We start from the raw sequence: 8,893 nt of genomic DNA, 5'->3' as shown, positions 1-8,893 counted from the left end.
AGACAGATGTAAACGCATCATATAGGAATGTGCAGCTCTATGCTTGCCTAGGACTGACTGCTGGCAACCTTTAAAGAAAAGGCTTTTCATGCTTGATCTTTGATCTCAGCTCTGTGGTTGCTGGTCATTAAAAGCGAATGTTTACTCAGAGGGCGTTTGTTGTTCCATCCAACGTGCTTCTTCAGTTTTGGATCTGAAGCCTCATGCAATTCTGACAGAGCCCAGCAAAGCACACCCATATCCAGAGGAGAAGTCAAGAAGGCTTCTGGAGCCTGTTGCAGGGTAGTGAAGCTCAGGAAACGGAGGTGTCTGTGTTGTTTGTATAGGTCCTATAGAATCCTGGATTTTCTGTGTCCTCATCTTAGTCATCTAAGTTACAAAGACATCAACACAAGTCCTCAAGCTGCACATTTTTGTAGGTTATAAGAGTCTTTCAGGGTAGTAGTGCCATATGCTTTTCCTGTTGTTGCATTCCTCACTAAGCACCCACTGGCGGATACTTATGTGGAAGGCAAAATACTTGATTTTTTTTTTTTTTTTGTTCTTATCTGGTACAGCCAGCCCTTACATTTACGCTCTCACGAATTGTTTAGATGGCTATGAGAAAAGGTGAAAGTTGGTGTTCCTCTCTTCTCACTGTGTTGATACTGCTGCTATTCATTAATGTTACACTAGTGCCTGGGGCTAATCCCCAGGAATCCCCTTCTGGCTGGGAGCTGCCTTGGTTTGCTGCCAGGCCAGGAATGGAGCTATGTCTCACCAGATAGCCCTGGAAAATACAGTGTGATAAATCTCAGTTTTCTCTCCGTAGATCTGTTTGTAGATCAGCTGCTCATTCTGTTGTTTCAGGTGACCACTGGAAAACCACACACATACGGCCTTTCTCTTTTTAATTCAAAGTCAGCTCTTCTTGCTGCTTGCCCTGTTTGGTTGCTAGAATTCTTTAACCCTTGTCTGTCTGCTATACTGTGTACAAACATCTTACTTCTTAAGCTAGGGGTCTTACTGCACATGCAATCAACAATATGGGATTCTTTAGTTACCAAGTCATTGAGTCATGTTATATTTAGATGTTTAGCTCTGCAGGCCATTGGTTTCTTTCCTTCTGCACTAGGTAAGAAAAAAAGTGTAACAAAAAAAAAAAAAGTAAGCCAGTCACACCATTTCTCATTGGGTTGCTGTGGTTACACTGTGTTTTCTAGTGACATCAGTGACAGCTCTGTAATGCTTGCGTGATGGACTGTTTTAATGCCTCTTTTGGTTGAAGAAAAAAATAGTTGAAGGGGAAAAAATTAATTTAGCCATTTGCATCTTTCCTTCTAGTTACATTTTCGTAGGTAGGTGATTAGTGTTAGTGGTTTACAGAGGAGCAAATGGTGATTTTTACTGCTTTTATGTAATGCAGCTAGAAATTATTCTAGTTGATAACTATTTTTCCACTATGAAAAAAACCGTTTCATTGTTTCCAAGCTTTGAAAATTACCTCAGATATCACCTTTTGTCTCTCTAGGTTTTTCTACTGTTTTCAAGGCTATTAGAGTTTTTTCAAGTTCTTCCATTTCTTCTGTAATACAGAACAGCTGATCATCCTTGTTTACCTGGACTCAAAGTCCACAGGCTTTCACTAAGTGGTGGGATAAATCCATGGAAGAGGAATCCCTCAGGGTTGTCAAATACAATGATACCACTCTTTGAAGTTCCTGAGCTGCTGGTCAGGGAGGACTGGGACAAGATTTTAGGAAGATTTCATAGCATACTTGATTTTTTACTCTTCCCTGACATCTGCCTTTGGTCACTGTTGGAAAGTGGATCATTTGCTCTGCTACAGGATGTTATGTTCTTAGGTTCTCATTGTTGGTCACTATGATGGCAAATAGCAATTTGGTTGGTCTAAGAACTGCAATACCCTGCATATTGCTTGAAGCTTATAGGATTGTAATGCTTTTTGGGTGGGCTTATTGCTTTACAGGAAAAAGGTGCTACTTTGGGGTGATTGTGGAAGTCAACAACTGCAAGTTCTCTGAGTGACCTCCTATTCCCATTGCAGGACAGGCAGTTCATCCACGTAACAGAGTCTCCTGTAACACAGGCAGTGATGGGAGCAGTCAGGTGTGCTCAGTACAGACAAAGCGAAAAAAATTGTCAGCAAAATCTCCGAGTAGCTTTCAGACTGTGTGCTTGAGGTAAGTAGTGTCTTGTCTCCTAACAGGTTAACTGGTTAATTACACGTTTAAGTCAAGCAAGGGCCATTCCTGATTTCACAGAGACTGGGCCTGCTTAGCTTCAAGAAGGGAACGCTCAGGAGGCATCTTATTAGTGTGTATAAATACCTGATGGAGGTTGTAAAGAGCACAGAGCTTGACTTTTCTTAGTGCTGCCTAGTGACAGGAGAAGTAGCAATGTAAGAAATTACGTTTAAATATAAGAGAACTTTTTTATTGAGGGTAGTCAAACACTGGCATGGCAGCTGACCCTGCATTGAGCATTGGAGTTGGACTACCGAACCTCTAGAAGTGCCTTTCCACCTCAACCATGCCATGATTCTCCATGCCTTTGTTGCAGGCAGTCTGAATTGTGACATTCTCACATTCTCTGTGATGTGTTTCTGTAAGTTTTGTCTCATCCTGACTCACGTTTTAAACAGAAACACCATATGGGAAGGGAAGGGCTTTCTGCTTCACCACTAGGAATTCAGAGGTGGAAATCTCTATCTGTATAGTTGCTGCAGTGTCTTTTAGCATCATTTCTAACTTTTTCTCTGCCTTCAGTGCCTTGAATTGTGCCTGCAGACTCTGTAAAGCAGGTAGTATTTTATAAGTACTTGTTTATATTGTACTCTTCTGATTATTGCAAATAATAATATTACCACTGCTGTTGTGTTGTCCTACCGCAGAACTGAGTGTCTTTAGGTATTTGCACAGCCAGTGAGTTAACAGTGACTGTCTTATTTAGTGTCTGTTAAAGTTAGAAGTAGAAACTCTTAATGAAAAAAAAAATGCAGGATTCATTTCAGAGCAGCACCTGTCTGTGGGTTCACTCAGAAATGTGAACAGTAGCCTGTAAGGCCCAGACTACTCTTGAAGGCATAAACTTACAGATTTAAAAACGAAAATGGGGAAAATGAAGAAACCTACCAGAGGCAAACTTAAGACCCGTTAAACAAGCCTGAATTGTCTGAATTTTAAAAATGGGGGAGACAACCTTTTTTTTTAAATTTTTTTTATAAATTAAAAAGTCTCTGCATGCCTAGTGTAGACTGCTCTGGTGACCACTGATACACAGGTACAGCCTGTCTTGCTGTTGGAAATCTCTGTGCTGGAGTGAGTTAGCTGCAGCAAGGCTCAGAGCAAAGGGCACAATCTGCTACATGGTTAGCCAGTTTAAAAAGGATGAGCTATGATTATCTCATGCTTTAATAGCTACAAGCAGTGCAAATAAAATGCGTGACTGCGGTATGTATGTGGCTTGGAAAAGAGAAATGGCACACAGTATTACCAGCATAGATAAAACTCCAGCTGGAAAGGGATTCAAAAGACTAATCCATGGTAGGTAGCAACACCTAAATAAGTGATAGTTCCACATCTTTTACTAAATGAGTTACGTATGAGTTTTTCAGATCAAAGGTCTTTCTTGCGTAGGAGAGAATGATGCTTACTGGTTTTGAACCTTATTCAGACAATTTCTTCTGTCATAAAAATCTGCTGAGTGAAGGATTGTGGAAAACAATGATTCCTAGTTCTCTTGCAAGACATAGATTCACAGAACTCATCACTAAATCTGGGGCTGATCCATACTGTAACAGGACAGGGTTGTTAATAGCATACCCTCTTTAGCAATCTCAGAAAGCTTTAACACAACAAACAAATCACCACAATGTTTGATGTGCAGTTTCAAGATAAGAATTTCCCTTTCTGCATCAGTGCAAAATTGCGATCTTTCACGGATTTTCAGTAAAAATAAGGAAGGCCTACCAGCCTTGAAAGTTTTCCACTGAAAGCGCAAAAAGAGTGAGTATTCTCCTAGGATCGTCAGTGGTCTAGGCTTGTTTCTGCCTTTGATGTGGGATCAGGCAGCAGCCATCTGTGCAGCTCGCTTCCCAGCTGAGTATCACAGCTTCGGGCAAGTGGCTCTTCTCATTCCTGTCTCTGGCACTGAACAGAACGTCTAACTTTCACCCAAGGAAAGTTTTGAAATGGTTTAATTGCTTCATGCGTGAATGCACATGTGCGCACACATACAGAGTTTTTTAAACAAATGAGCATTCTCTGTATGAACTTTCTGGACAGTTCTAATTATGTGAAGGTGACTAGCAGGACCAGCTCGCACATCACTGAAAGTGGCAGACATGTACTTATGCATACCCAAGTGAACAAATTAGGGCGGGAACTAAAGAGAGCTCTGCATGACTTGCAAAATATCTTGATTTGAGATTTCGCCAGGGTATTCTCTTTAAACACTTTACGATTACAAAAATGCCCTGATATCTAATGATCAGTTATCATCAGAGCATCACATTTTCTTGTCGAAAAAAAACCAAAAACAGCATTTCAGCAAAACATGGAAATATTTTCTAGCAACTAGACAGAAACTGGCAACACTTCATTTTTCAGATAATTTGTAGGTTTTATTTCAGAACAGAGTCAAGACAATGTATTTCTGAGTAATTGACAGGTTTTATTCAAGAGTTCTTATTCTAATAAAGTGTGGGTTTCGGTAGCATGGGAGGCCTTCAGTCATGCTCAATATAGAGTTATGCATATTTCGTATACATATTTTTATATTACTACTTTTCATTGTGTGTGTTTAATAGTTTTAAATCCTAATTCTACTTTCCCACATTACTTGCTTCACATACAATAAGCTATTTCCAGCTTCTGCTCTCCCAGGTCTGTTGCAGGGAGAGCTTTCTGCAACATCTAAACATTTCACTGAACTTTACCCTTTTATATGATGAGTAAGATGTTGTGATTTATTCATGAGCTTAAAAACACCTGAATGAGGTTTTATTGTGAGTCTGAGTAGTTAGCTACAAGAATCAAGGCTTTTAATCTGTATATTGCCTCCAGAACAATAAAATTTATGGAGTAAAGAAAGGATTACGTTAAAGAGAAGTTGGAAAGATTCAGCTGGGTCCAGCTGGCTGTATCTAAAGTTCTATTCATTATAATAATGAATTGAACTTGGAATCACATAATGGTAACTACCTATAGCGTAGAAAGACTTATAGGCAGAAAAAAAGGTAGACTAGTTATTGAAACATAATTGTGCCTTCATTACCCACTCAAATGTCATAACACAAAATGCTTTGGTTTTATTGTAAGGTGAGAAAGGAAGAACAGCACAGTGGTTTCTGCTACCTTTAACCTCATCAGAATTTTGTGATATTAAAGCTTCAGTATCTTTTTCTTTACAGATTTAACACATAATTTCTGATCTTTTTCAAAGACTAGACTTGTGAAAGTAACTAGTTTTAAATTCTCTGGCTGGTCTGAAGAGAATCTGAAATTTTGACAATCTAGAAAGTTGAGGAAAAAAATTGTTTGGCAAACAGTTTTTTTCTTATAAATTTGATACAGTTAGCGTAAATTTTAAAGTGAAACACTATTTCAAAAAGTCAAAGCATTTAATTTTGAAATACCACATTTACTTTTTTCAGAATTTTTCTATACACAGAAAATTACCAAAATAAATACATACAAAATGTTTAATGTTAGCAGTTTATCAGTGGAAGAGGCTGCTCAGTTCAAATACTTCATCTATCTAGAGCAGACCTAGGTGCTGAGTATTTCCTGTCCTGCATGGTGGAAAGTAACACCAAAAGCATCCATGCTGCCCAACTAAACTGACTTTTTGAGGGATAATTGTTTTGCTTCCTTTTGCAGCCTGACTTTCGTTCAGGCGCTGTGCGGGTTGTTACCTTCCTCTGCATGTCATCCAACTACTGAATAAGGCATAGTCGGCACTCCCTCCAGACTATTACACATATTCGTTGGATGAGACACTAGCAATCTGGTCCTATGGAGCATCCAGCATTGAAAAACAGAATTGGAGAAAGGAAACACAGGTCAACACTCAGCATCATGACTCCAGGAACTGTAAAGCAAATGTTTAATGTGTATTTCTGACTGGGGCACCTGAAACCTGAGAGTAAAGTGATTTTGTCCTCTCCCATGAAAGAACCACAACTTCCTTCTGGTCCATGGTAACAGAGCAATTGCAGTAGTTAATAAAAGTATATGAAATCCTGGTCTTTCTTGCTAACAAAATATGAAGTAAAAACATAAGAATAATGGAAGTTAATTTGAAAATTACAGTAAAAATTGTTATCTTAATGTGAAGAATTTTTACATCAGATATGTGCCTGTGGCTTACCTATGGAAGGGGGAGTAACATGAGTTTGGAACCTATGGTAGAATTATTGTAATAACGTTTTATTATTGCAGAGAGACAAAAAGAGAGAAAAGCTTAAAAGAGGTTCCATCTTAATGAGAGAGTACTGTAAAAAAAAGACTAGACAAATAGACATAAAATAAAGTTATATAATTAATTCATTTGGCATTATAAGAGAAAGGAAAATATTAATAATTTGTGAAGCAGAGTCATCTTTGCTACAGAATTTAAAGTGAGAGATCTTATAAATGCTACCCACACGATGTAACACCTCACCAAAGCTCAACTATGAAACCAACTTATTCTGCTGATTACTGCTGTTCTAGCCATCTTTCCTGCGTGTAAAATATTAAGTCAGCCAGTTATGAAGCTATTGAATATTTCCAGAGTGTCACTTACCAGAAGAATTTGATAACTTACAGAGAAATGAGCTGTTTTGCTTTCTGATCTTGATTAAGTACTGCTAACATAGCACATTTTGTGACAGTTTCAAATATGGATTATATCAACAATTTTTGTCCAGCTCATTGCATTGAAATTTTTAATCTGTATGATGCAAATCAGGTAGAGCAGGTTTTTTGTATCTGTAGTAACACCTGACACTGTTTCTAGTGCAGGAGAAGAGAAGTCCTGTTTCTAATCACCTATTTGTTGTATTTGTTTGGGTTCAAATGAAGTAAAAAGATGACAATAGCAGGAACCAGAAACTCTGTCTAGCACGTAAGAAGGCAGACTCTGAAAACGTATAAGAAGATAAGTGTTTTCAGAGTTTCTACAGAACTTCAAAACCTCAGCTTCCCCCATCCCCCCTTTTTCAGCATATGAAGAGAGATTTCTGCAGTGCAGCTGAAGGCCAATAGAGACAAACTTTCAATGAGAGTTTTCACAGGAGGAGGGAGGTTGAGATATTTCTTACAATTTATGATGATGCAAGTGCCCAGCCCTGTGGAAGTTAGCACATACTAATTCCCTCACACTCTGAAGGGAGACTTTCTAATTTGCACAAAAGTAAGCAGTACTTCTGCTCGCCCCATTCATCACAAGTTCAAGGAAGCTACAAATCCCCAAGAAGAAGCTCTAAAACCAGGACTAAGTATGATAACAATAACCCATTTCATGTAGAGCAGGATTAATTTATTGCCAGTGTGTACTGAACTCTGGGAGGCTTTGCGGTCTGGCTACTCAGTCTCTTATTTGAAAGAAACATGGAGTATTTACTCAGTGTAGATTTTTTTATATATATCCTATAATTTTCCTGTAAATGGTCATCTCAGACCAAACATGAATGTTTATTTCCCATCAAAAACCCACATCCCAGGCACTGATCGTGGCTGAGAAGAACAGCATCCTGCTGCTTCTTCCAGCTTTCAACACAAGCTGCTGTATCACAGGGCAGAGCGCAAGTGTTGATAAATCCCACCCGCCACACAGCATAGTCCAACCAGATGTTACCCAGTGTTCAAGCTCTCCCAGTTATATCATGTATCCTGTTACAGGAAGTAGTCTTCTTAAAGGCTTGCCTATTGGAATCATAATTATGTGAGAAATTACATTTTCCTTAAAACCAATGTCTTGGTTTCTTGTTGAAAAAAGCCCAGCAGTCCCATAACAAAAGAAACATATCTCAACGTGGATTTTTTTAGTTAAGGTCATAGCTGTCAGGTTGCCTGATACATCGTTTCTCGGGATTATGACATGATTTTCCCGCACTCTGGCAGGACAACTCTGAGCCGCTGCAGCTGCAGTTACAAACAGTAATACAAAAGATGACTGTAATGGCTGCCCTACATGTAAAGAGTTTGTAATGAGAACAAAGAGCCATCAATACATTATTTTTCATTTTGAACAGCCAATATTTCATTAATTACTGAACTGGCTGTATTATAGCTAATAAGATTTGTTTTCTTTTCAATTCTTCAGGTGAATAAGGAAGTACAACATAACTACTTGCAAGAAAATTGCATGCCTATAAATACTGTGCTATTATTCATTTTCATTGCAGTTTTTTATTTTCAATTTTTAATATAGTTATATTGACAGTGCCTCTATCTTACCGCATCTGCTGTAGGAAGCTTTCCTGTTGCTGCAAGTAATGAATGTAACGAGCGAAAGCAACTTGAAAAGTTTGGGACCTCATTTGTATCATGTGGATGTTTGAACAGAACAGAAGTGGTATGTCCCACGCCAGAGCAGCAAATGAAGCAGATCAAACTGAACATTTTAAAGTGCTGCTTTTTCAAAACAACAGCCAGAAGAGAATGAAGGATAAAATCAGTGAAGGATAAAATCAGTGAAGATACAGAGAACTTTTTCTTCAATTGTAACTTCATAACCACTAAAAAACATCCATTAAGATATAAAACTACGACTGTGGTTAAGACAGCTGACTGTGGAAATAGAAAGAAATCTCCATTTTAAAAGCAAAAACATTAAAGAATAATTAAATTTTTAGTAGTTAATAATCTCCTACTTCATGGAAGCATCTGCCATGTCACATCAGCAG

The sequence above is a fragment of the Buceros rhinoceros genome, unplaced genomic scaffold, assembly GCF_000710305.1.
Source record: "Buceros rhinoceros silvestris isolate BGI_N320 unplaced genomic scaffold, ASM71030v1 scaffold25282, whole genome shotgun sequence".
Taxonomy (NCBI): domain Eukaryota; kingdom Metazoa; phylum Chordata; class Aves; order Bucerotiformes; family Bucerotidae; genus Buceros; species Buceros rhinoceros.
The sequence above is the reverse complement of the archived record's forward strand: the minus strand, read 5'-3'. Positions refer to the sequence as shown.